The sequence below is a fragment of the Ranitomeya imitator genome, chromosome 3 (assembly GCF_032444005.1).
Source record: "Ranitomeya imitator isolate aRanImi1 chromosome 3, aRanImi1.pri, whole genome shotgun sequence".
NCBI classification, from domain to species: domain Eukaryota; kingdom Metazoa; phylum Chordata; class Amphibia; order Anura; family Dendrobatidae; genus Ranitomeya; species Ranitomeya imitator.
The window spans coordinates 823901069-823927099 of record NC_091284.1 but is presented as its reverse complement, the minus strand read 5'-3'; the positions used below and the strand labels follow the sequence as shown (position 1 = coordinate 823927099).

The 26031-nt window shown below is 51.5% G+C and overlaps 1 protein-coding gene across 2 annotated transcripts in view; it reads left to right on the top strand.

The window, feature by feature from the left end:
- Positions 1 to 26031, top strand: part of SLC9A3 (solute carrier family 9 member A3) — a 141462-nt gene that overhangs the window by 12590 nt on the left and 102841 nt on the right. The window lies entirely within an intron of this gene.

Genomic DNA, 26031 nt, shown 5'->3' with positions numbered 1-26031 from the left:
TTTTTTTTCTCATTTTTTAATGAACTTTTTTTTTTTTTTACTTTTCACTGTTTTTGTAAGGCGGATGTCGTGAAGGAGTTACAAGTAATATTTTTTTGGGTGCATTTTTTTTTTCTTCATTTGATATTATCCACACATGACCCACGACATCTGCACCCCAATCCATAAGTGCGACTCAAAATCACATTATTTGAAAAATTGAAAAAATAGGATATGGGGCTGGTGGAGTCAGAGGGGTCTTGAGATGAACAGGAGTGTTTTTGATAAAGACCTAGGAAATTGGATGGCATGGAGATGTCTCGAGGGTAGACATTTTATTCTTACAGCTTCCAGGGGTATTTAGATGTGATAGAATGCCTGAAGAAAGAGGAGTCTAGATAGGATATGGGGCTGGTGGAGACAGAGGGGTCTTGAGATGAACAGGAGTGTTTGATAGAGACATAGGAAAATGGATGGCATGGAGATGTCTCGAGGGTAGAACTGTCTAGAAGGGACGGGAAAGTCTGGAGGAGATAGAAATCTAGGGTGGACAGAGGTTTCTTGAAAGTGACACTGGTGGTGGGCACTTTGGGGGTGTAAATCGGTTAGAGGTGTTTGAACGGTAAAGGAGAATCCAGAAGGGACCGATGTGTCTGGAGGGAGGTTCTCGTGAGAATAATGTGGTCTGGAGGGGACAGAGAAGTATGAAACTGACAGAGGAATCAGAATGGGACAGAGGAGTCAGAAGAGGACAAATGAGTCTGGAAGGGACAGATGTCTGGTAGGGACAGAGGAGTTTGTCGACAACACAGATGTATGGAGGATGCAGTAATCTGAAGAAGATAGAGGGATGAAGGGGACAGGAGAATCTAATTGAACTTAAAAGTCTGAAGAGGACAGAGGGGATTGGCGAGGGTAGACGAAACTCGAGGGAACAGGGAAGTCTGGAGGAGATACGAGTCTGGATGATAATGAGCTGTCTGGAGAAGATATAGGGGTTTGGTGAGGGCAGATGAGTGTGGAAGGGGCAGACAGACCTGAACCAGGAGAGCAGAGTGATCTGAAGGAAAAAGAGTGGTTTGGAGGGGTCAAAGAGGTCTGGAGGGAGACTGAGAAGTCTGGAAGGGAGCTGAGGGGCCTGGAGATGAAAAATATGGAAAGACCAGAGGCACTGGAGGTGAACACGTGAATCTAGAGAGGCCAGATGATGAGGATGAGGCATAGGAATCTAAATGAGACAGGGATGTCTCTAGTGGACAGAGGAATATGGAACAGACAGACGTTTCTAGAGAGGGACATAGATTTCTCGATCAGATGGGTGTGGATGTTACAGGCGCATAAGTACGGTATAGAGGGATTGGGGCCTGGTGAGTCTTTAGGGGTCAGAGGTTTATTGAGGTGGAAAGATGGGTTTGAAGGGGAACAAAGGAGTCTTAAGGGGCACAGGAGGTTTTGAAATGGGCAGAAGAGCATGGAGAGGATAGTAGTTTAGGGGATAGGAGTGTCTGGAGGGGATGAAGAACTCTGGAGGGGACAGAGGAGTCTTTCAGGTACAGAGGCATCTGGAAAAGACTGTCTAGATGTGATATAGGAGTATGGTTGGAACAGAGGTGCAGAAAGTACATAGGGTTATGGAGAAGGCAGACAGTTTTGGAGGAAAATGAAAAATACTAAGGGACCAAAGGAGGAGACAGATTGGTTTAGGAGATATAGAGGAAACAAGAGGGTAGATGTCTGAAGATGATAGAGGGTATGGGAGGAATTAGAATAGTCTGGGAGCCAAGGGGTCTAGAGAGGACAGAGTCATCTGGAGTGGAGGAACTGTAGGAACAAAGATGCTTGGATAGTAATCTGGACAATACAGTGAAGAGACAGAGATGTCTTTAGTTGACAAAGGAATGTGTAGGGAATAGAAAAGTCTTAAGAATACTGAGGAGTCTGACAAAGACAGAGGAGTCTGAAAGAGACAAAGGGGTTTGAGAGAACATAGGTATCTTGAGGGTGACTGATGGGTCTAGAGATGACAGAGGAGTCTAGTGAGGCACACAAGTGTTTGGTGGGGACAAAGGGGGTGGAAGGGTCAGAAAGTCTAGAGGAAACACAAGTGTCTAGAAGGAACAGATGACTCTGAAGAAAGAGGGCAGAGGAGTCTAAAGGAGACAGGAGTCAGGTGAATCTGAAGGGGCACACAGAGGTTTGGGGAAGACAAAAGGGTGTAGAGGGATCTAGAGGAAATTAAAGCATCAAGAGTGGACAGAAGAGTTTACAGATGGCAGAGGAATCTGAAGTAGACACGGAAGTCCAGAGGAGACAGAGGAGTCTGTAAGAAACAAAGGAGCTTGGAGAAGACAAAGGGGTTTGTAGATGGCAGAGGTGTCTGGAAAAGATAGAGGGGTTTTGTGGGGACAATGTCTGAAGATGACAATGGAATTTGGAGTAGGAATCTGGAGGGGACAGAAGGGTCTGGAGGCAACCGAGGGGTGTGAAGGGAATAAAGGATTCTGAAGAAGACAAAGGAATGTGGAGGGGACAGAGAGGGATCTGGACTTGTTCAAATAACAACCTTGTCATTTACCATTTTCTGTGCACTTCGGTTGCATTCTTTTGCACTGTTCACCAACATTTTGTACCCTACCAGGCACTGATTCTAGGGGAAGATGTCCCACAGGCCACAGGAGCTCGGAGCTCTCTGGAAATGTTTAACTAAATATTCTACTGATTTCATTATGGTTGGTTACGCACGCTGATTTTGGCCCACTTTAAACTCTTAATACAAAGTCTTGTAATTGAAGTCGTTTACTCTTAATGATGTGGAAATAATTGCAGTGTTTTGTCAATGATTACAGTTTATTGCGTATTTTTATTACATATCTTATTTTTTTGACCTGCAGTTAGAAAAATGGGATTTCGATAGGCTGAGTAAGCTTGTAATGAGCTCTTAATGTACCAGTGACACGCACTACTTACAGTGCTTTTTTTATGGCATCTTAATGTTTTTTTTGCTTTTTTTTCTGGTCCATGACTTTTTTTTAAAACACATGATGCTCTGGGTTAACAGCATTTTTTCATGCTGTTTTTAAATCCTGCAAGAAACAATTTTGGGAATGCCTGGAAACAAATGGTGAAACAACTAATTGCCTCCATTTAAGTTTTTTTTTTTATCTACATCTCCCAAGAACAATAACCTTTTTCACTCTCTTGTTTACATAACGTATGAGTGCTGAGATGAGATGTAGTTTGAATGGCGCCTTTTCATTTACCAGATAATGGACAATAGCAGGAAAACGTCTTTGTATAATGGAATGGCGTTCACTGGTAACTTTTTTTTAATTTATTAAGTACTTTACAAAATTTAAAATTTCGGTTATGTCACCATATTCTGAGATCCTTAACTTTTTTAAAGTTCCCCATCAATGAAGCCTGTTTCTTTAGGGGACATGTTGTACTTTATATTTCTTTATACTTCTTTGGGGTAAATACTATATTTTCATTGTTTGTATTATTCTATGTGTTGGGGAGACAAGTTAATAAAAAAACAGCAATTCTGACATATTTAATGTTTATTTTTTTACTATGCTTATTGTGCAATATAAAGTGATACTTGAAAGTTTGTGAACTCTCCAAAATGTTCTATATTTTTGCGTAAATTTAATCTAAAACCACATAAGATTTTCACTCAAATCCTCAAAGCAAATAGAACCAAATCAAACTAATGAGTCAAAAATATTACACTTTTCTAATGTTTCAAACAAGGAAAATGATCCAATATCACCTTTAGGATTAGCATAAAATATGAATGTGAAATTAGAGTCAGGTGTTTTCTATCAATAGGATGACAATTAGGTATGAGTGTGCAACTTTTTTTATATAGACTAACAAGGTTCTATCAATTTATGATCTATACAATGTTTGTAGAAGTGTTTCAGTACAGTGGACAAAGGAGATTTCTGAGGGCCTCAGAAGAGGAGTTGCTGATGCTCATCAGGCTGGAAAAGGTTAAAAAACAACCTCTAAAGAGATCTCACCAATCCACAGTCAGATTTTGTACAAATGGAAGATATGCAAGGTCATTATCACCCTCCCCAGGAACAAATGACCAACAAAGACCATTCCAAGAGCAAGTCCACAAAGGGACTCAAGGTTACCACTAAGCAACTAAAGGCCTCTCTCACATTAGCTAATGTTAATGACTCCACCATCAGGAGGATGCTGAACAGCAATGATGCTCATGGCAGGATTGCAAGGAGATAGCCACTGCTCTCCAAAAAACCATTGCTGCCCTTCTGCAGTTTGCTTAAGATCACCCAAAAGGCTTTTTGAACAATGTTTTGTGGATGGACGAGACCAAACTAGAGCTTTTTGGTTTAAATGAGAAGCGTTATGTTTGGAGAAAGAAAAACACTGCACTACAGCATAAAAACCTCATACGTCTTTGACACACGGTGGTGTTAATGTCATGAGTTGGGCTTGTTTTGCTGCATTTGGGTCAGGGTGGCTGCCAACCATTGATGAAAAAAAAGAATCCTAAATTGTATCCGCAAATTCTAAAAGAAAATGTCCGAACCTCTGTCCACGAGCTGAATCTAAAGAGAATGTGAATAAAAGAGAATAATAAAAATAAAATAATAATAAATAAATGTGGGTCATGCATTTGCTGCAAAAGCTGTGGGTGTCTTTGTGGCAGATTGATTTTGGCCCTTGAGGGGATAGAAGGGTCTGGAGGGCAGAGAGTAAACTGAACCTGCTTTTTTTTTCTTCGCGAAAATACGCAAGAGCAGTCTGATCTTATTATTGAAGTTTTTAGTTTTTTTTCTGTAATACTAAGAGAATGTAAGAGATTTTTTTCTGTAATACTGTAATATGTAGCTGTCTGTAATATTTGGCTGCAAATTCTGCTGCGTATGTTTCCTCTGTGCACATTCCCTCAGATTGCCACTGATCAGATGACTCTCGGCAGTTACATAAATCTGTAATAATCGTTTGTTTGCTAACGGGACCAACAAAGAAAGTTTATGAGACCGTTGTATAAAACTTTGCAGCCCCTTTAAAGTTATACGTCTTTCTAAATGTAACAGTAAAGGTACGGGTGAGAACAGCGAGTCGTTAAGAGAACTCGTTACGAGGTTCTGCGCATTTTAAGTGCTAATTTCCTACTCATTTAGCCTTGAAAAGCTGGAAAGAACAGAACGTAAACCGGTCTTTAAAGACCACGTAAAACTATAGTTAGCAAATGTGCAGCAAATAAATGACATTGGAAGATATAAAGTTTGGTCATTTTCCAGTCAAGGTTAATAGCCGTGACAGACGCTTGCTCGTAAGGAACTAGTACAGGAACGGCTTCTTGTAAAGTGACGGTCAGGTCAGGTGTATAATTACATTTGCACTAGATATCATTAGCAGTAAGTGTTTGCTCATTCCAGCAGTCGGGTAACATGTACTTCTGTGTATATAAGATATCAAAGGAGGAGAATAAGGAGCATATCATGGACAATATATAATTAAATCTTTATTAATACATAAAAATGATTAAAACACGTTCAGTAATAAGTCACAGCGTATAAATTCCAATGAAGGGCCGAAAGAGGACAGTCCCTCCAAAATACCCCTAAACATATGACAGGGAAAGTCCCGCATATAATGGATAAAGCACACAATATGCTTACCAGGAGCACTATACAAGACAGGTAAGTATCAGGTAGAGCAGTAAAGTCAATCTAGCTATTCAAAAGCAACACCCATGTGGGCTGCAGATGCATATGGTCAAATAATAGCGCAATACCAGTGTACACTCACCAGACAGTGCAGAGGGGTGCAGAGGAGAGACACAGCCGGAAAGAGAGACCCCCGACGCACGTTTCGCGGCACTACAACGCCGCTTTCTCAAGTGCCGCGAAACGTGCGTCGGGGGTCTCTCTTTCCGGCTGTGTCTCTCCTCTGCACCCCTCTGCACTGTCTGGTGAGTGTACACTGGTATTGCGCTATTATTTGACCATATGCATCTGCAGCCCACATGGGTGTTGCTTTTGAATAGCTAGATTGACTTTACTGCTCTACCTGATACTTACCTGTCTTGTATAGTGCTCCTGGTAAGCATATTGTGTGCTTTATCCATTATATGCGGGACTTTCCCTGTCATATGTTTAGGGGTATTTTGGAGGGACTGTCCTCTTTCGGCTCTTCATTGGAATTTATACGCTGTGACTTATTACTGATCGTTAGTGTTGAGCGATACCTTCCGATATCGGAAAGTATCGGTATCGGTTTGGATCGGCCGATATTCAAAAAATATCGGATATCGCCGATACCGATACCCGATCCCAATGCAAGTCAATGGGACCAAAATATCGGAATTAAAATAAACCCTTTCTTTCCTTGTAGGTTCATTCTACATGAAGGAAAACAACTAAGAATAATGCCGGATGTATTTGGGGAGGTGGCGGAGACATTAAAGTCATAGAGGTTTATCCCAATCAAATAGAATAGCATGTTTTTTGTTTTTTTTTAAGACGTTCGGAGTGACAAAGATATTGACTATGTAAATTTTTTTTTTATTTTGTCAGATATTGATGTTTCACTATTCCACGCCCTTCCCCTTCTTTTTTTTCTTTTTTTTTTTCTTTTCCCACACTTTCATCTTCATCATCATCAGCATCTTTGACATCAACTTCTTCACCTTATTCATCTTCTTCTTCATCTTCTACCTATTTTTTTTTTTTTATTACATTCTTCATATTCATTTTATTCAACTATTATTATTCTTCTTATTCTACATATTCTTTTTATTCCACTGTTATTATTCTTCCTATTCTACTTCTTCATCATATTCTCATTTGTGACAGGCATTCCCGTAGTTGTTATCTATAAAAGTTTGAAGATTACACCTTCCGTTCTGCCAGTCACAAAAGTTACATTTGTCCGCGTTCAGTTTGGCCTGCAGCATCAGGCTTTATCCAGGGGCACCACGAGGAGGAACGGACTCACCCCCATACACTGCTTAGTCTTCTTCTGCATATAATTTAGATAATATCTTTTGCTCTGATATTAAGTCTTATGCTTAATGTTCTTCTGCTCTTTGTTCTGCAGCCTCTTGTTCTTCTGCTTCTCGGTCTTCCATGTTGTCGTCTCCAGGGTCGTCGTCTCCAGTGTCGTCATCTCCGCCGTCGTCGTCGTCGTCATCGGGGTGGTCTTCCGTGTCGTCGTCATCGTGGTGGTCTTCCGGGTCGTCGACGTTAGGGTCTTCAACTTGGAAATGTAGCAGAAGGTACAAGAAGGCTGAGAAAATGCCAAGAACCAGCTGATGGAACTGGAACTCGGATGGCTACCCGAAGGTTCAAGAGCCTATGGAACTACCGAGGACCAGCTGACGTTACTGGAACCCGGTTACTAAGCAGGAGGTACCCGTGCTAAAAAGCACTACCAAGGACCGCCTGACGTTGACGGAACTCGGATACCCAGAAGGAGGCACCTAAGCCAAAGGCTCTGCCCGGAACCAGCTGACGTTACTGGAACCAGGATGGGGAGCAGAAGGTACAAGAGCAAAAGACACTGCCGAGAACCAGCTGACGGTACTGGAACCCGGATGGGTAGCCGAAGGTCCAAGAGCCAATGGAACTACCGAGGACCAGCTGACGTTACTGGAACCCGGTTACTAAGCAGGAGGTACCCGTGCCTGAAAGCACTACCAAGGACCACCTGACGTTGGTGGAACTTGGATACCCAGAAGGAGGCACCTAAGCCAAAGGCTCTGCCCGGAACCAGCTGACGGTACTGGAACCAGGATGGGGAGCAGAAGGTACAAGAGCAAAAGACACTGCCGAGAACCAGCTGACGGTGCTGGAACCAGGTGGTGGACCCGAAGGCCCACAGGAGAGGAGAGAACAGCTAGGCCGCGAGGCAGCCGCAGTTACCGAACCCCAACAGTCCTACAGGGGGAGCTGGGCCTACTGGCACTACATAACCAGCCTTGACTACCAGTTCACGCAGCCCACATAGGAAGCTCCTAAACTGGAGGCACCCTGGAGTTGGCTAACTCGACCGCACCACGACGGGGCAAGCATAGGCGTCTCAGTGAAGTTGACACAACCCGGAAACAGCTGACGGTGCTGAAACCAGGCTTGGCACGAGGGAGTACCTGTGACAAGAACACTGCTGAGAACCAGCTGGCGGTGCTGGAACCCGGATGCGTTGCCCCAGTGTGCAAGAGCCAATGGCACGACCGAGGACCAGCTGACGGTGCTGGAACCCGGTTACTAAGCTGTAGGTGCCCGCGCTTAAAAGCACTACCAAGGACCGCCTGGCGTTGGCGGAACTCGGATACCCAGGAGGAGGCACCTAAGCCAAAGGCTCGGCCCGGAACCAGCTGACGGTGCTGGAACCAGGTGGTGGACCCCAAGGCCCACAGGAGAGGAGAGAACAGCTAGGCCGCGAGGCAGCCGCAGTTACCGAACCCCAACAGTCCTACAGGGGGAGCTGGGCCTACTGGCACTACATAACCAGCCTTGACTACCAGTTCACGCAGCCCACATAGGAAGCTCCTAAACTGGAGGCACCCTGGAGTTGGCTAACTCGACCGCACCACGACGGGGCAAGCATAGGCGTCTCAGTGAAGTTGACACAACCCGGAAACAGCTGACGGTGCTGAAACCAGGCTTGGCACGAGGGAGTACCTGTGACAAGAACACTGCTGAGAACCAGCTGGCGGTGCTGGAACCCGGATGCGTTGCCCCAGTGTGCAAGAGCCAATGGCACGACCGAGGACCAGCTGACGGTGCTGGAACCCGGTTACTAAGCTGTAGGTGCCCGCGCTTAAAAGCACTACCAAGGACCGCCTGGCGTTGGCGGAACTCGGATACCCAGGAGGAGGCACCTAAGCCAAAGGCTCGGCCCGGAACCAGCTGACGGTGCTGGAACCAGGTGGTGGACCCCAAGGCCCACAGGAGAGGAGAGAACAGCTAGGCCGCGAGGCAGCCGCAGTTACCGAACCCCAACAGTCCTACAGGGGGAGCTGGGCCTACTGGCACTACAGAACCAGCCTTGACTACCAGTTCACGCAGCCCACATAGGAAGCTCCTAAACTGGAGGCACCCTGGAGTTGGCTAACCCGACCGCACCACGACGAGGCAAGCATAGGTGTCTCAGTGAGCTTGACACAACCCGGAAACAGCTGACGGTGCTGAAACCAGGCTTGGCACGAGGGAGTACCTGTGACAAAAACACTGCCGAGAACCAGCTGGCGGTGCTGGAACCCGGATGCGTTGCCCCAGTGTGCAAGAGCCAATGGCACGACCGAGGACCAGCTGACGGTGCTGGAACCCGGTTACTAAGCTGTAGGTGCCCGCGCTTAAAAGCACTACCAAGGACCGCCTGGCGTTGGCGGAACTCGGATACCCAGGAGGAGGCACCTAAGCCAAAGGCTCGGCCCGGAACCAGCTGACGGTGCTGGAACCAGGTGGTGGACCCGAAGGTCCACAGGAGAGGAGAGAACAGCTAGGCCGCGAGGCAGCCGCAGTTACCGAACCCCAACAGTCCTACAGGGGGAGCTGGGCCTACTGGCACTACAGAACCAGCCTTGACTACCAGTTCACGCAGCCCACATAGGAAGCTCCTAAACTGGAGGCACCCTGGAGTTGGCTAACCCGACCGCACCACGACGAGGCAAGCATAGGTGTCTCAGTGAGCTTGACACAACCCGGAAACAGCTGACGGTGCTGAAACCAGGCTTGGCACGAGGGAGTACCTGTGACAAAAACACTGCCGAGAACCAGCTGGCGGTGCTGGAACCCGGATGCGTTGCCCCAGTGTGCAAGAGCCAATGGCACGACCGAGGACCAGCTGACGGTGCTGGAACCCGGTTACTAAGCTGTAGGTGCCCGCGCTTAAAAGCACTACCAAGGACCGCCTGGCGTTGGCGGAACTCGGATACCCAGGAGGAGGCACCTAAGCCAAAGGCTCGGCCCGGAACCAGCTGACGGTGCTGGAACCAGGTGGTGGACCCCAAGGCCCACAGGAGAGGAGAGAACAGCTAGGCCGCGAGGCAGCCGCAGTTACCGAACCCCAACAGTCCTACAGGGGGAGCTGGGCCTACTGGCACTACAGAACCAGCCTTGACTACCAGTTCACGCAGCCCACATAGGAAGCTCCTAAACTGGAGGCACCCTGGAGTTGGCTAACCCGACCGCACCACGACGAGGCAAGCATAGGTGTCTCAGTGAGCTTGACACAACCCGGAAACAGCTGACGGTGCTGAAACCAGGCTTGGCACGAGGGAGTACCTGTGACAAAAACACTGCCGAGAACCAGCTGGCGGTGCTGGAACCCGGATGCGTTGCCCCAGTGTGCAAGAGCCAATGGCACGACCGAGGACCAGCTGACGGTGCTGGAACCCGGTTACTAAGCTGTAGGTGCCCGCGCTTAAAAGCACTACCAAGGACCGCCTGGCGTTGGCGGAACTCGGATACCCAGGAGGAGGCACCTAAGCCAAAGGCTCGGCCCGGAACCAGCTGACGGTGCTGGAACCAGGTGGTGGACCCCAAGGCCCACAGGAGAGGAGAGAACAGCTAGGCCGCGAGGCAGCCGCAGTTACCGAACCCCAACAGTCCTACAGGGGGAGCTGGGCCTACTGGCACTACAGAACCAGCCTTGACTACCAGTTCACGCAGCCCACATAGGAAGCTCCTAAACTGGAGGCACCCTGGAGTTGGCTAACCCGACCGCACCACGACGAGGCAAGCATAGGTGTCTCAGTGAGCTTGACACAACCCGGAAACAGCTGACGGTGCTGAAACCAGGCTTGGCACGAGGGAGTACCTGTGACAAAAACACTGCCGAGAACCAGCTGGCGGTGCTGGAACCCGGATGCGTTGCCCCAGTGTGCAAGAGCCAATGGCACGACCGAGGACCAGCTGACGGTGCTGGAACCCGGTTACTAAGCTGTAGGTGCCCGCGCTTAAAAGCACTACCAAGGACCGCCTGGCGTTGGCGGAACTCGGATACCCAGGAGGAGGCACCTAAGCCAAAGGCTCGGCCCGGAACCAGCTGACGGTGCTGGAACCAGGTGGTGGACCCCAAGGCCCACAGGAGAGGAGAGAACAGCTAGGCCGCGAGGCAGCCGCAGTTACCGAACCCCAACAGTCCTACAGGGGGAGCTGGGCCTACTGGCACTACAGAACCAGCCTTGACTACCAGTTCACGCAGCCCACATAGGAAGCTCCTAAACTGGAGGCACCCTGGAGTTGGCTAACTCGACCGCACCACGACGAGGCAAGCATAGGTGTCTCAGTGAGCTTGACACAACCCGGAAACAGCTGACGGTGCTGAAACCAGGCTTGGCACGAGGGAGTACCTGTGACAAAAACACTGCCGAGAACCAGCTGGCGGTGCTGGAACCCGGATGCGTTGCCCCAGTGTGCAAGAGCCAATGGCACGACCGAGGACCAGCTGACGGTGCTGGAACCCGGTTACTAAGCTGTAGGTGCCCGCGCTTAAAAGCACTACCAAGGACCGCCTGGCGTTGGCGGAACTCGGATACCCAGGAGGAGGCACCTAAGCCAAAGGCTCGGCCCGGAACCAGCTGACGGTGCTGGAACCAGGTGGTGGACCCCAAGGCCCACAGGAGAGGAGAGAACAGCTAGGCCGCGAGGCAGCCGCAGTTACCGAACCCCAACAGTCCTACAGGGGGAGCTGGGCCTACTGGCACTACAGAACCAGCCTTGACTACCAGTTCACGCAGCCCACATAGGAAGCTCCTAAACTGGAGGCACCCTGGAGTTGGCTAACCCGACCGCACCACGACGAGGCAAGCATAGGTGTCTCAGTGAGCTTGACACAACCCGGAAACAGCTGACGGTGCTGAAACCAGGCTTGGCACGAGGGAGTACCTGTGACAAAAACACTGCCGAGAACCAGCTGGCGGTGCTGGAACCCGGATGCGTTGCCCCAGTGTGCAAGAGCCAATGGCACGACCGAGGACCAGCTGACGGTGCTGGAACCCGGTTACTAAGCTGTAGGTGCCCGCGCTTAAAAGCACTACCAAGGACCGCCTGGCGTTGGCGGAACTCGGATACCCAGGAGGAGGCACCTAAGCCAAAGGCTCTGCCCGGAACCAGCTGACGTTACTGGAACCAGGATGGGGAGCAGAAGGTACAAGAGCAAAAGACACTGCCGAGAACCAGCTGACGGTACTGGAACCCGGATGGGTAGCCGAAGGTCCAAGAGCCAATGGAACTACCGAGGACCAGCTGACGTTACTGGAACCCGGTTACTAAGCAGGAGGTACCCGTGCCTGAAAGCACTACCAAGGACCACCTGACGTTGGTGGAACTTGGATACCCAGAAGGAGGCACCTAAGCCAAAGGCTCTGCCCGGAACCAGCTGACGGTACTGGAACCAGGATGGGGAGCAGAAGGTACAAGAGCAAAAGAAACTGCCGAGAACCAGCTGACGGTGCTGGAACCAGGTGGTGGACCCGAAGGCCCACAGGAGAGGAGAGAACAGCTAGGCCGCGAGGCAGCCGCAGTTACCGAACCCCAACAGTCCTACAGGGGGAGCTGGGCCTACTGGCACTACATAACCAGCCTTGACTACCAGTTCACGCAGCCCACATAGGAAGCTCCTAAACTGGAGGCACCCTGGAGTTGGCTAACTCGACCGCACCACGACGGGGCAAGCATAGGCGTCTCAGTGAAGTTGACACAACCCGGAAACAGCTGACGGTGCTGAAACCAGGCTTGGCACGAGGGAGTACCTGTGACAAGAACACTGCTGAGAACCAGCTGGCGGTGCTGGAACCCGGATGCGTTGCCCCAGTGTGCAAGAGCCAATGGCACGACCGAGGACCAGCTGACGGTGCTGGAACCCGGTTACTAAGCTGTAGGTGCCCGCGCTTAAAAGCACTACCAAGGACCGCCTGGCGTTGGCGGAACTCGGATACCCAGGAGGAGGCACCTAAGCCAAAGGCTCGGCCCGGAACCAGCTGACGGTGCTGGAACCAGGTGGTGGACCCCAAGGCCCACAGGAGAGGAGAGAACAGCTAGGCCGCGAGGCAGCCGCAGTTACCGAACCCCAACAGTCCTACAGGGGGAGCTGGGCCTACTGGCACTACAGAACCAGCCTTGACTACCAGTTCACGCAGCCCACATAGGAAGCTCCTAAACTGGAGGCACCCTGGAGTTGGCTAACCCGACCGCACCACGACGAGGCAAGCATAGGTGTCTCAGTGAGCTTGACACAACCCGGAAACAGCTGACGGTGCTGAAACCAGGCTTGGCACGAGGGAGTACCTGTGACAAAAACACTGCCGAGAACCAGCTGGCGGTGCTGGAACCCGGATGCGTTGCCCCAGTGTGCAAGAGCCAATGGCACGACCGAGGACCAGCTGACGGTGCTGGAACCCGGTTACTAAGCTGTAGGTGCCCGCGCTTAAAAGCACTACCAAGGACCGCCTGGCGTTGGCGGAACTCGGATACCCAGGAGGAGGCACCTAAGCCAAAGGCTCGGCCCGGAACCAGCTGACGGTGCTGGAACCAGGTGGTGGACCCGAAGGTCCACAGGAGAGGAGAGAACAGCTAGGCCGCGAGGCAGCCGCAGTTACCGAACCCCAACAGTCCTACAGGGGGAGCTGGGCCTACTGGCACTACAGAACCAGCCTTGACTACCAGTTCACGCAGCCCACATAGGAAGCTCCTAAACTGGAGGCACCCTGGAGTTGGCTAACCCGACCGCACCACGACGAGGCAAGCATAGGTGTCTCAGTGAGCTTGACACAACCCGGAAACAGCTGACGGTGCTGAAACCAGGCTTGGCACGAGGGAGTACCTGTGACAAAAACACTGCCGAGAACCAGCTGGCGGTGCTGGAACCCGGATGCGTTGCCCCAGTGTGCAAGAGCCAATGGCACGACCGAGGACCAGCTGACGGTGCTGGAACCCGGTTACTAAGCTGTAGGTGCCCGCGCTTAAAAGCACTACCAAGGACCGCCTGGCGTTGGCGGAACTCGGATACCCAGGAGGAGGCACCTAAGCCAAAGGCTCGGCCCGGAACCAGCTGACGGTGCTGGAACCAGGTGGTGGACCCGAAGGTCCACAGGAGAGGAGAGAACAGCTAGGCCGCGAGGCAGCCGCAGTTACCGAACCCCAACAGTCCTACAGGGGGAGCTGGGCCTACTGGCACTACAGAACCAGCCTTGACTACCAGTTCACGCAGCCCACATAGGAAGCTCCTAAACTGGAGGCACCCTGGAGTTGGCTAACTCGACCGCACCACGACGGGGCAAGCATAGGCGTCTCAGTGAAGTTGACACAACCCGGAAACAGCTGACGGTGCTGAAACCAGGCTTGGCACGAGGGAGTACCTGTGACAAGAACACTGCCGAGAACCAGCTGGCGGTGCTGGAACCCGGATGCGTTGCCTTGCCTATTAAAGATTGTCTTCCTAGAGCCCCAACTAGCGGTGTTGGAGCAAAGGGTAAGCAGGGGGAGATGAGTGTAGGCCGAAGCCTGCACTGGAGGCAGCTTTGTGTCTGCGTTGCGTTTGCAGGACACTTTGCCGGCTACACACTGGGGGAACAGCTGGCGTTGCTGAACCCCACTAACACAATGGCGTGTGTTTTTCTCTGTGCAGCTAGCACTTGCGGGCAAAAACTAGCGATGTTAGAGCCCGTGTTGAAGCAGGAGGAGGAGGAGAGGAGCAGAGTGTAGGCCGAAGCTTAGTTGAACCAATTTCAAAGGAAACCTTTAACCCCCCCCTCAGGTGTTACAAAGTACAAGAGACACACCTTGTGCAGTATTAATGCTGCACAAGTGAAAGGTTGCTCTATTAATTTGTCTACTTGCACACGCTGAATGAAAGACATACACAATTTACCCCATTCTACAGTCAAACTGTAGTGGATGCGTGACTTGGTTTTTTGATGAGACGCAGCACAGGTGTCCAAAATAACGCCTTGGTGCTTGGAGCAGCTTCCTGAGCGTTGTTATTTGCTGTACAGGAGTCTGCGCTCTTGTGTTATCCCTTGGCAATGCCCTGTTAGCGCTGCCCATCTTATGACATCATTTCATGTTGGCCGGTGCGGTTAACGATGGCCATAAATCCCAGACCCACAGTGTCTTTTCATAAAGCCACACTGCGGTGCTGGGATTCGTGGCCTTGAGCAGTAAATATTTTGGCCGCTCACACACGTCCTTACACCTGCTTCAGACTGGGCGGCCTCTGCTGATCCCTTCTTGCATGCCGCGGCCATGAGGCTGCACAGTCTGAAGAAGGCTGAAGGAGATGAGTTAAGACAGGCGAAGATATGCACTGCTCGTGCCCATCAATCACACCCTCGCAGTCAAAATAATTAAGACAACGAGGAGCATTTTATTCAGGCAGGGCGGACGAACAGGCGCAAGTAGCCAACCAATGATGTCAGAAGACGGGAAGCGCTACCAAGGGGGGTGCTGCGTATCATTAGAAAGGAAAGTCACACCTCAGGGACAGTGGAATGGTCTCAAAGAGACACATTTTGTACGTGTTGAGTTCCACGTGGGCAAGGAGAAAACATCAGCCACCTTGTACAAATGCAGCAGTACTGCTGTACAAGGTGGCTGTTATACATAGAAACACCTGGGGGTGGGGGCCAGGCTCCCTTCAATTTCAGTTCATGTGCCTGCGTGGCGTTTGCAGGTCACGTTGCAAGCTGCACAGCAGGGGAACAGCTGGCGGTGCTGAACCCCACTAACACATTGGCTGGTGTTTTTCTCTGTGCAGCTAGCATTTCCGGGCAAAAACTAGCGGTGTTTGAGCCCAGGGTCAGCAGGAGGAGGAGGAGAGGAGCAAAGTGTAGGCCGAAGCCTGCACTGGTGGCAGCTTTTGGTCGGTTGTGCCAGCGTGGCTTGTGCTGGACACGATGCCGGCTACACAGCGGGGGAACAGCTGGCGTTGCTGAACCCCACTAACACATTGGCTGGTGTTTTTCTCTGTGCAGCTAGCATTTCCGGGCAAAAACTAGCGGTGTTTGAGCCCAGGGTCAGCAGGAGGAGGAGGAGAGGAGCAAAGTGTAGGCCGAAGCCTGCACTGGTGGCAGCTTTTGGTCGGTTGTGCCAGCGTGGCTTGTGCTGGACACGATGCCGGCTACACAGCGGGGGAACAGCTGGCGTTGCTGAACCCCACTAACACATTGGCTGGTGTTTTTCTCTGTGCAGCTAGCATTTCCGGGCAAAAACTAGCGTTGTTACAGCCCAGGGTCAGCAGGAGGAGGAGAGGAGCAGAGTGTAGGCCGAAGCCTAGTTGCACCAATTTCAAAGGTTACCTTTAACCCCCCCTCAGGTGTTACAAAGAACAAGAGCCACTCCTTCTGCAGCATTAATGCTGCACAAGTAAAAGGTTGCTCTATTAATTTGTCTACTTGCACAAGCTGAATGCAACACGTAGACTATTTAGCCCATTATACTGTTTAACAGTAGTGGAGGCGTGACTTGTCTTTTTAAAGAAAAGCAGCACAGGTGTCGAAAACACCTTTTTGCATGGGCGCAGCTTACTGAGCGTTGTTAGTTGCTGTACAGGAGTCTGCGCTCTTGTGATCCTTTGGCCATGCGCTGTGAGCGCTTCCTGTCTTATGACCTCATTTCATGTTGGCCGTTGCGGTTAGCGATGGACATGAATCCCAGACCCACAGTGTGTTTTTAAAAAATCACACTGCGGTGCTGGGATTCGTGCCCTGGTGCAGTAAATATGTTTGCCGCTCACACATGTCCTTACACCTGCTTCAGACTGGACGGCCTCATCTGATCCCTTATCGCATGCCGCGGCCATGAGGCCGCACAGTCAGAAGAAGGCGGAAGGAGGGGAGTGAAAACAGGGGAACATATGCACTGCTCGTGCCCATCAATCACACCCTCGCAGTCAAAATATATGAGACAACGGGGGGCGTTGTGTCGGGCAGGGGGGACGCACAGGCACAGCCAGCCAACCAATGATGTCAGGAGACGGGCAGCGCTAACAATGGGGGTGCTGCGTGTCATTAAAAAGGAAAGTCACACCTCAGGGACATTGTAATGGTCTGTAATGAGACACATTTTGTACTTGTTGAGTTCCACGTGTGCAAGGAGAAAAAGTCAGCCACCTTGTACAAATGCAGCAGTACTGCTGTACAAGGTGGCTGTTATACATAGAAACACCTGGGGGGGTGGGGGGCAGGCTCCCTTCAATTTCAGTTCATGTGCCTGCGTGGCGTTTGCAGGTCACGTTGCAAGCTACACAGCAGGGGAACAGCTGGCGTTGCTGAACCCCACTGACACATTGACTGGTGTTTTTCTCTGTGCAGATTGCATGTCCGGGCAAAAACTAGCGGTGTTAGAGCCCAGGGTCAGCAGGAGGAGGAGGAGAGGAGCAAAGTGTAGGCCGAAGCCTGCACTGGTGGCAGCTTTTGTTCTGTTGTGCCAGCGTGGCTTGTGCTGGACACGTTGCCGACTACACAGCAGGGGAACAGCTGGCGGTGCTGAACCCCACTAACACATTGGCTGGTGTTTTTCTCTGTGCAGCTAGCATTTCCGGGCAAAAACTAGCGGTGTTTGAGCCCAGGGTCAGCAGGAGGAGTAGAGGAGCAGAGTGTAGGCCGAAGCCTAGTTGAACCAATTTCAAAGGTTACCTTTAACCCCCCCCTCAGGTGTTGCAAGGTACAAGAGCCACACCTTGAACAGCATTAATGATGCACAAGTCAAAGGTTGCTCTATTTAATTTTGCTCCTTGCACACGCTGAATTAAACACGTACACTATTTAGCCCATTATACTGTCAAACAGTTGTGGAGGCGTGACTTGTCTTTTTAACGAGACGCAGCACAGGTGTCAAAATTTGCACCTAGGTACTGGGCGCAGATTCCTGAGCGTTGTTATTTGCTGTACAGGAGTCTGCGCTCTTGTGTTATCCCTTGGCAATACCCTGTTAGTGCAGGCCGTCTCATGACCTCATTTCATGTTGGCCGGTGCGGTTAACGATGGCCATAAATCCCAGACCCACAGTGGCTTTTCCTAAAGTCACACTGCGGTGCTGGGATTCGTGGCCTTGTGCAGTAAATATGTTCGCCGCTCACACATGTCCTTACACCTGCTTCAGACTGGGCGGCCTCAGCTGATCCCTTATCGCATGCCGCGGCCATGAGGCCGCACAGTCAGAAGAAGGCGGAAGGAGGGGAGTGAAAACAGGGGAACATATGCACTGCTCGTGCCCATCAATCACACCCTCGCAGTCAAAATATATGAGACAACGGGGGGCGTTGTGTCGGGCAGGGGGGACGCACAGGCACAGCCAGCCAACCAATGATGTCAGGAGACGGGCAGCGCTAACAATGGGGGTGCTGCGTGTCATTACAAAGGAAAGTCACACCTCAGGGACATTGTAATGGTCTCTAATGAGACACATTTTGTACGTGTTGAGTTCCACGTGGGCAAGGAGAAAAAGTCAGCCACCTCGTACAAATGCAGCAGTACTGCTGTACAAGGTGGCTGATATACATAGAAACACCTGTGGGTGGGGGGCAGGCTCCCTTCAATTTCAGTTCATGTGCCTGCGTGGCGTTTGCAGGTCACGTTGCAAGCTACACAGCAGGGGAACAGCTGGCGTTGCTGAACCCCACTAACACATTGGCTGGTGTTTTTCTCTGTGCAGCTAGCATGTCCGGGCAGAAACTGGCGTTGTTTGAGCCCAGGGTCAGCAGGAGGAGGAGAGGAGCAAAGTGTAGGCCGAAGCCTGCACTGGTGGCAGCTTTTGGTCGGTTGTGCCAGCGTGGCTTGTGCTGGACACGATGCCGGCTACACAGCGGGGGAACAGCAGGCGGTGCTGAACCCCACTAACACATTGGCTGGTGTTTTTCTCTGTGCAGCTAGCATGTCCGGGCAGAAACTGGCGTTGTTTGAGCCCAGGGTCAGCAGGAGGAGGAGAGGAGCAAAGTGTAGGCCGAAGCCTGCACTGGTGGCAGCTTTTGGTCGGTTGTGCCAGCGTGGCTTGTGCTGGACACGTTGCCGACTACACAGCAGGGGAACAGCTGGCGGTGCTGAACCCCACTAACACATTGGCTGGTGTTTTTCTCTGTGCAGCTAGCATTTCCGGGCAAAAACTAGCGGTGTTTGAGCCCAGGGTCAGCAGGAGGAGTAGAGGAGCAGAGTGTAGGCCGAAGCCTAGTTGAACCAATTTCAAAGGTTACCTTTAACCCCCCCCTCAGGTGTTGCAAGGTACAAGAGCCACACCTTGTGCAGCATTAATGCTGCACAAGTAAAAGGTTGCTCTATTTGTTTTGCTCCTTGCACACGCTGACTAAAACACGTACACTATTTAGCCCATTATACTGTCAAACAGTTGTGGAGGCGTGACTTGTCTTTTTAACGAGACGCAGCACAGGTGTCAAAATTTGCACCTAGGTACTGGGCGCAGATTCCTGAGCGTTGTTATTTGCTGTACAGGAGTCTGCGCTATTGTGATCCCTTGGCCATGCGCTGTGAGCGCTTCCTGTCTTCTGACCTCATTTCATGTCGGCCGTTGCGGTTAGCGATGGACATGAATCCCAGACCCACAGTGTGTTTTTAAAAAATCACACTGCGGTGCTGGGATTCGTGCCCTGGTGCACTAAATATGTTTGCCGCTCACACATGTCCTTACACCTGCTTCAGACTGGGCGGCCTCATCTGATCCCTTATCGCCTGCCGCGGCCATGAGGACACCCAGTCTGAAGAAGGCGGAAGGAGATGAGTGAACACAGGCAAACATATGCACTGCACATGCCCATCAATCACACCCTCGCTGTCCAAAAAAATAAGACACCGAGGGCCGTTGTTTCGAGCAGGGGAGATGCACAGGCGCAGCCAGCTAACCAATGATGTCAAAAGACGGGCAGCGCTAACAAGGGTGGTGCTGCGTGTCATTACAAAGGAAAGTCACACCTCAGGGACATTGTAATGGTCTCTAATGAGACACATTTTGTACGTGTTGAGTTCCACGTGGGCAAGGAGAAAAAGTCAGCCACCTCGTACAAATGCAGCAGTACTGCTGTACAAGGTGGCTGATATACATAGAAACACCTGTGGGTGGGGGGCAGGCTCCCTTCAATTTCAGTTCATGTGCCTGCGTGGCGTTTGCAGGTCACGTTGCAAGCTACACAGCAGGGGAACAGCTGGCGTTGCTGAACCCCACTGACACATTGACTGGTGTTTTTCTCTGTGCAGATTGCATGTCCGGGCAAAAACTAGCGGTGTTAGAGCCCAGGGTCAGCAGGAGGAGGAGGAGAGGAGCAAAGTGTAGGCCGAAGCCTGCACTGGTGGCAGCTTTTGGTCGGTTGTGCCAGCGTGGCTTGTGCTGGACACGATGCCGGCTACACAGCGGGGGAACAGCAGGCGGTGCTGAACCCCACTAACACATTGGCTGGTGTTTTTCTCTGTGCAGCTAGCATGTCCGGGCAGAAACTGGCGTTGTTTGAGCCCAGGGTCAGCAGGAGGAGGAGAGGAGCAGAGTGTAGGCCGAAGCCTAGTTGAACCAATTTCAAAGGTTACCTTTAACCCCCCCCTCAGGTGTTGCAAGGTACAAGAGCCACACCTTGTGCAGCATTAATGCTGCACAAGTAAAAGGTTGCTCTATTTGTTTTGCTCCTTGCACACGCTGACTAAAACACGTACACTATTTAGCCCATTATACTGTCAAACAGTTGTGGAGGCGTGACTTGTCTTTTTAACGAGACGCAGCACAGGTGTCAAAATTTGCACCTAGGTACTGGGCGCAGATTCCTGAGCGTTGTTATTTGCTGTACAGGAGTCTGCGCTATTGTGATCCCTTGGCCATGCGCTGTGAGCGCTTCCTGTCTTCTGACCTCATTTCATGTCGGCCGTTGCGGTTAGCGATGGACATGAATCCCAGACCCACAGTGTGTTTTTAAAAAATCACACTGCGGTGCTGGGATTCGTGCCCTGGTGCACTAAATATGTTTGCCGCTCACACATGTCCTTACACCTGCTTCAGACTGGGCGGCCTCATCTGATCCCTTATCGCCTGCCGCGGCCATGAGGACACCCAGTCTGAAGAAGGCGGAAGGAGATGAGTGAACACAGGCAAACATATGCACTGCACATGCCCATCAATCACACCCTCGCTGTCCAAAAAAATAAGACACCGAGGGCCGTTGTTTCGAGCAGGGGAGATGCACAGGCGCAGCCAGCTAACCAATGATGTCAAAAGACGGGCAGCGCTAACAAGGGTGGTGCTGCGTGTCATTACAAAGGAAAGTCACACCTCAGGGACATTGTAATGGTCTCTAATGAGACACATTTTGTACGTGTTGAGTTCCACGTGGGCAAGGAGAAAAAGTCAGCCACCTCGTACAAATGCAGCAGTACTGCTGTACAAGGTGGCTGATATACATAGAAACACCTGTGGGTGGGGGGCAGGCTCCCTTCAATTTCAGTTCATGTGCCTGCGTGGCGTTTGCAGGTCACGTTGCAAGCTACACAGCAGGGGAACAGCTGGCGTTGCTGAACCCCACTGACACATTGACTGGTGTTTTTCTCTGTGCAGATTGCATGTCCGGGCAAAAACTAGCGGTGTTAGAGCCCAGGGTCAGCAGGAGGAGGAGGAGAGGAGCAAAGTGTAGGCCGAAGCCTGCACTGGTGGCAGCTTTTGGTCGGTTGTGCCAGCGTGGCTTGTGCTGGACACGATGCCGGCTACACAGCGGGGGAACAGCAGGCGGTGCTGAACCCCACTAACACATTGGCTGGTGTTTTTCTCTGTGCAGCTAGCATGTCCGGGCAGAAACTGGCGTTGTTTGAGCCCAGGGTCAGCAGGAGGAGGAGAGGAGCAGAGTGTAGGCCGAAGCCTAGTTGAACCAATTTCAAAGGTTACCTTTAACCCCCCCCTCAGGTGTTGCAAGGTACAAGAGCCACACCTTGTGCAGCATTAATGCTGCACAAGTAAAAGGTTGCTCTATTTGTTTTGCTCCTTGCACACGCTGACTAAAACACGTACACTATTTAGCCCATTATACTGTCAAACAGTTGTGGAGGCGTGACTTGTCTTTTTAACGAGACGCAGCACAGGTGTCAAAATTTGCACCTAGGTACTGGGCGCAGATTCCTGAGCGTTGTTATTTGCTGTACAGGAGTCTGCGCTATTGTGATCCCTTGGCCATGCGCTGTGAGCGCTTCCTGTCTTCTGACCTCATTTCATGTCGGCCGTTGCGGTTAGCGATGGACATGAATCCCAGACCCACAGTGTGTTTTCAAACAATCACACTACGTGGCTGGGATTCGTGGCCTTGTGCAGTAAATAGGTTTGCCGCTTACACATGTCCTTACACCGGCTCCAGACTGGGCGGCCTCAGCTGATCCCTTATCGCCTACCACGGCCAGGAGGCCGCACAGTCTGAAGAAGGCGGAAGGAGATGAGTTAAGACAGGCGAACATATGCACTGCTCGTGCCCATAAACCACACCCTCGCTGACAAAATAAATATGACAACGAGGGGCGTTGTTTCTAGCAGGGCGGATGCACAGGCGCAGCCAGCTAACCATGATGACAAAAGACGGGAAACGCTACCAAGGGGGGTGCTGCGTATCATTACAAAGGAAAGTCACACCTCAGGGACAGTGGAATGGTCTCAATGAGACACATTTTGTACGTGTTGAGTTCCACGTGGGCAAGGAGAAAAAGTCAGCCACCTTGTACAAATGCAGCAGTACTGCTGTACTAGGTGGCTGTTATACATAGAAACACCTGGGGGGGTGGGGCCAGGTTCCCTTTTAATTTCAGTTCCTGTGCCTGCATGGCGTTTGCAGGTCACGTTGCCGGCTACACAGCAGGGGAACAGCTGGCGTTGCTGAACCCCACTAACACATTGGCTGGTGTTTTTCTCTGTGCAGCTAGCACTTCCGGGCAAAAACTAGCGGTGTTTGAGCCCAGGGTCAGCAGGAGGAGGAGAGGAGCAGAGTGTAGGCCGAAGCCTGCACTGGTGGCAGCTTTTGTTCTGTTGTGCCAGCGTGGCTTGTGCTGGACACGTTGCCGACTACACAGCAGGGGAACAGCTGGCGGTGCTGAACCCCACTGACACATCACCTAGTGTTTTTTTCTGTGTAGACAACACTTCCAGGTGGCAACTGACAGTGTTGAAACCCAGGGAATCAAAGAGGAGCAGAGTGTAGGCCGAAGCCTGCAGTGGAGCAAGTTGAAAGGGAACCTTTAACCCCCCCCCCCAGGCATTTGTTGCTGAAAGAGCCATCTTGTACAGCAGTAATACTGCACATGGAAAATGGTGGCTCCGAAAATTATGCTCCTTGCAAACGCTGAAGTACACACTCATATAATGTGTCCCCTCACACCGTCAAACCATCCCGGAAGTGGGACTTTCCTTTGTAATGTGACACAGCACAGCCGTCATTCCAACCCCCTTGGTGCCGGGCACCACCTCCTCAACGTTGTTTGGTTCTGTCACGGAGCCCGCACTGTAATGTTATCCCTTGGCCATGCACAGTTAGCGGTGCCCGTCTTCTGACATCATGTAGGTGTCAGGCTGGCAGTGCCTGTGCGTCCAAGCTGCCCGAGATCCAACCTTGCAGTGTCATCTAATGTAGTCCCACTGCGGGCCAGGGATCCATGGGCATGCGCAGTGCATATCATCGCCTCTCACTCACCTCCTTCCTGCTTCTTCAGACTGTGCGGCGTCACGGCCGTGGCATGCTATTAGGGATCAGCTGACGCCGCCTAGTCTGAAGAAGCGTGAAGAAGGGGAGTGAGAGGCTAGTATATGCACTGCGCATGGCCATGGATACCAGGCCCACTGTGGGATCACATTAGACGACACTGCGAGGTGTGATTTCGGGCAGCGTGGACGCACAGGCGCAGCCAGGACGACAACAAATGATGTCAGAGGACGGGCAGCGCAAACTGTGCATGGCCAAGGGATAACATAACAGCGCAGGGTCCATGACGGAATCAAACAACGCTAAGGAGGCAGCGCACGGTGCCAAGGGGGTAGCAATGACGGCTGTGCTGTGTCACATTACAAAGGAAAGTCCCACCTCCGGGACGGTTGGACGGTGTGAGGGGACACATTACATGAGTGTGTAGTTCAGCGTTTGCAAGGAGCATAATTTCAAGAGCGACCTTTCCCTTGTGCAGTATTAGTGCTGCACATGGTGGCTCTTTCAGTAACAAACGCCTAGGGGGGGGGGGGGACAGGTCCCCTTACATTTTAGTTGTGCCAGCGTGGCGGTCGCATGACACGTTGCCGGATACACAGCTGGGGATCAGCTGACGTTACTGAACCCCAATAACAGAGGAGCGACTGTTGACTGTGCACACAGCACTTCCAGGCACCAACTGGCGGTGTTAGAGCCCAGGGACAGCAGGAGGAGCAGATTGGAGGTATTGCCGCACACACAGCTGGGGATCAGCTGACGTTACTGAACCCCAATAACAGAGGAGCGACTGTTGACTGTGCACACAGCACTTCCAGGCACCAACTGGCGGTGTTAGAGCCCAGGGACAGCAGGAGGAGCAGAGGAACAGAGTGTAGGCCGAAGCCTGATTGGAGCAAGTTGAAAGGAAACCTTTAACCCCCCCCCCCCAAGACGTTTGTAGCTGAAAGAGCCATGTTGTGCAGCACTAAGGATGCAAAAGGAAAAGGTTGCTCTTTTAATTATGCTCCTTGCAAACACCGAAGTAAACACTAAAAATGTGTCCCTTTATACCGTTAAACCGTTCCGGAGGTGCGAATTTCCTTCGTAATGGGACACAGCACAGCTGTCATTCCTATCCCCTTGATGCCGTGCGCTGCCTCCTCAGCGTTGTTTTAAGCTGCCACGGAGCCTGCGCTGTTCTGTTAGCCCTTGGCCATGCCCAATTAGCGCTGCCTGTCTTCTGACATAATTTGGTGTCAGGCTGTCAGTGCCTGTGCGTCCACGCTGCTCCAGATCCCACCTCGCAGTCTCATCTAACGTAATCCCACTGCGGGCCTTGGAACCATGGGCATGCACAGTGCATAACCTCGACTCTCACTCCCCTCCTTCCCTCTTCTTCAGACTGTGCGGTGTCACGGCCGTGGCATGCTAGGGATCAGCTGACGGCGCACAGTCTAAAGAAGGCGGAGGGAAATGAGCGAGAGCCCGAGGGGAAGATATGCACTGCGCATGCCCATGGATCCCAGGCCCGCAGTGTGACTCAATCAGAAGACACTGCGAGGCGGGATCTCGGGCACCGCGGCCGCACAGGCGCAGCCAGCCTGACACCAAATTATGTCAGAAGACAGGCAGCGCAAATAGGGCATGCCCAAGGGATAACAGAACAGCGCAGGCTCCGTGACAGCTTAAAACAACGCTGAGGAGGCAGCGCATGGCACCAAGGGGGTAGGAATGACGGCTGTGCTGCGTCACATTACGAAGGAAAGTCCCAGCTCCGGGACGGTATAACGGTATCAGTGAACACATTTTATAAGTGTTAAGTTCTGCGTGTGCAAAGAGCTAAAAAAAAAGAGCTACCTTTTCCTTGTGCAGCATTACTGCTGCACAAGATGGCTCTTTCAGTAACAAACGACGGGGGGGGGGGGGGGGGGGACAGGTTCCCTTACATTTAGGTTGTTGTGCCAGCGTGGCGGTCGCAGGACACATTGCCGGCTACACAGCTGGGGATCAGCTGACGTTACTGAAACCCAATAACACTGGGTCGTATGTTTTTACTGTGCAGCCTGCACTTCTGAGCCGCAACTGGCGGTGTTGGAGCCCAGGAATAGCAGTTCAGGTGGTAGAAAGATGAACACAGCAGGAGACCTGGATGACACCCAATTACTTAATCAGGCAGAGGAGTGGCAAATTCCTGCGAGATCCAGGCCTGGTTCATTTTCAGGAAAGTAAGCCGGTCAACGTTATCGGAGGATAGTCGCATGCGACGGTCTGTTAGTACACCACCTGCGGCACTAAAGACACGTTCCGATAAGACACTAGCCGCAGGGCAAGCCAGCACCTCCAATGCATACTGGCTTAGCTCTGGCCATGTATCCAGCTTAGAGACCCAAAACTTGAACGGGGAAGAGCCGTCTGGGAGTACAGTAA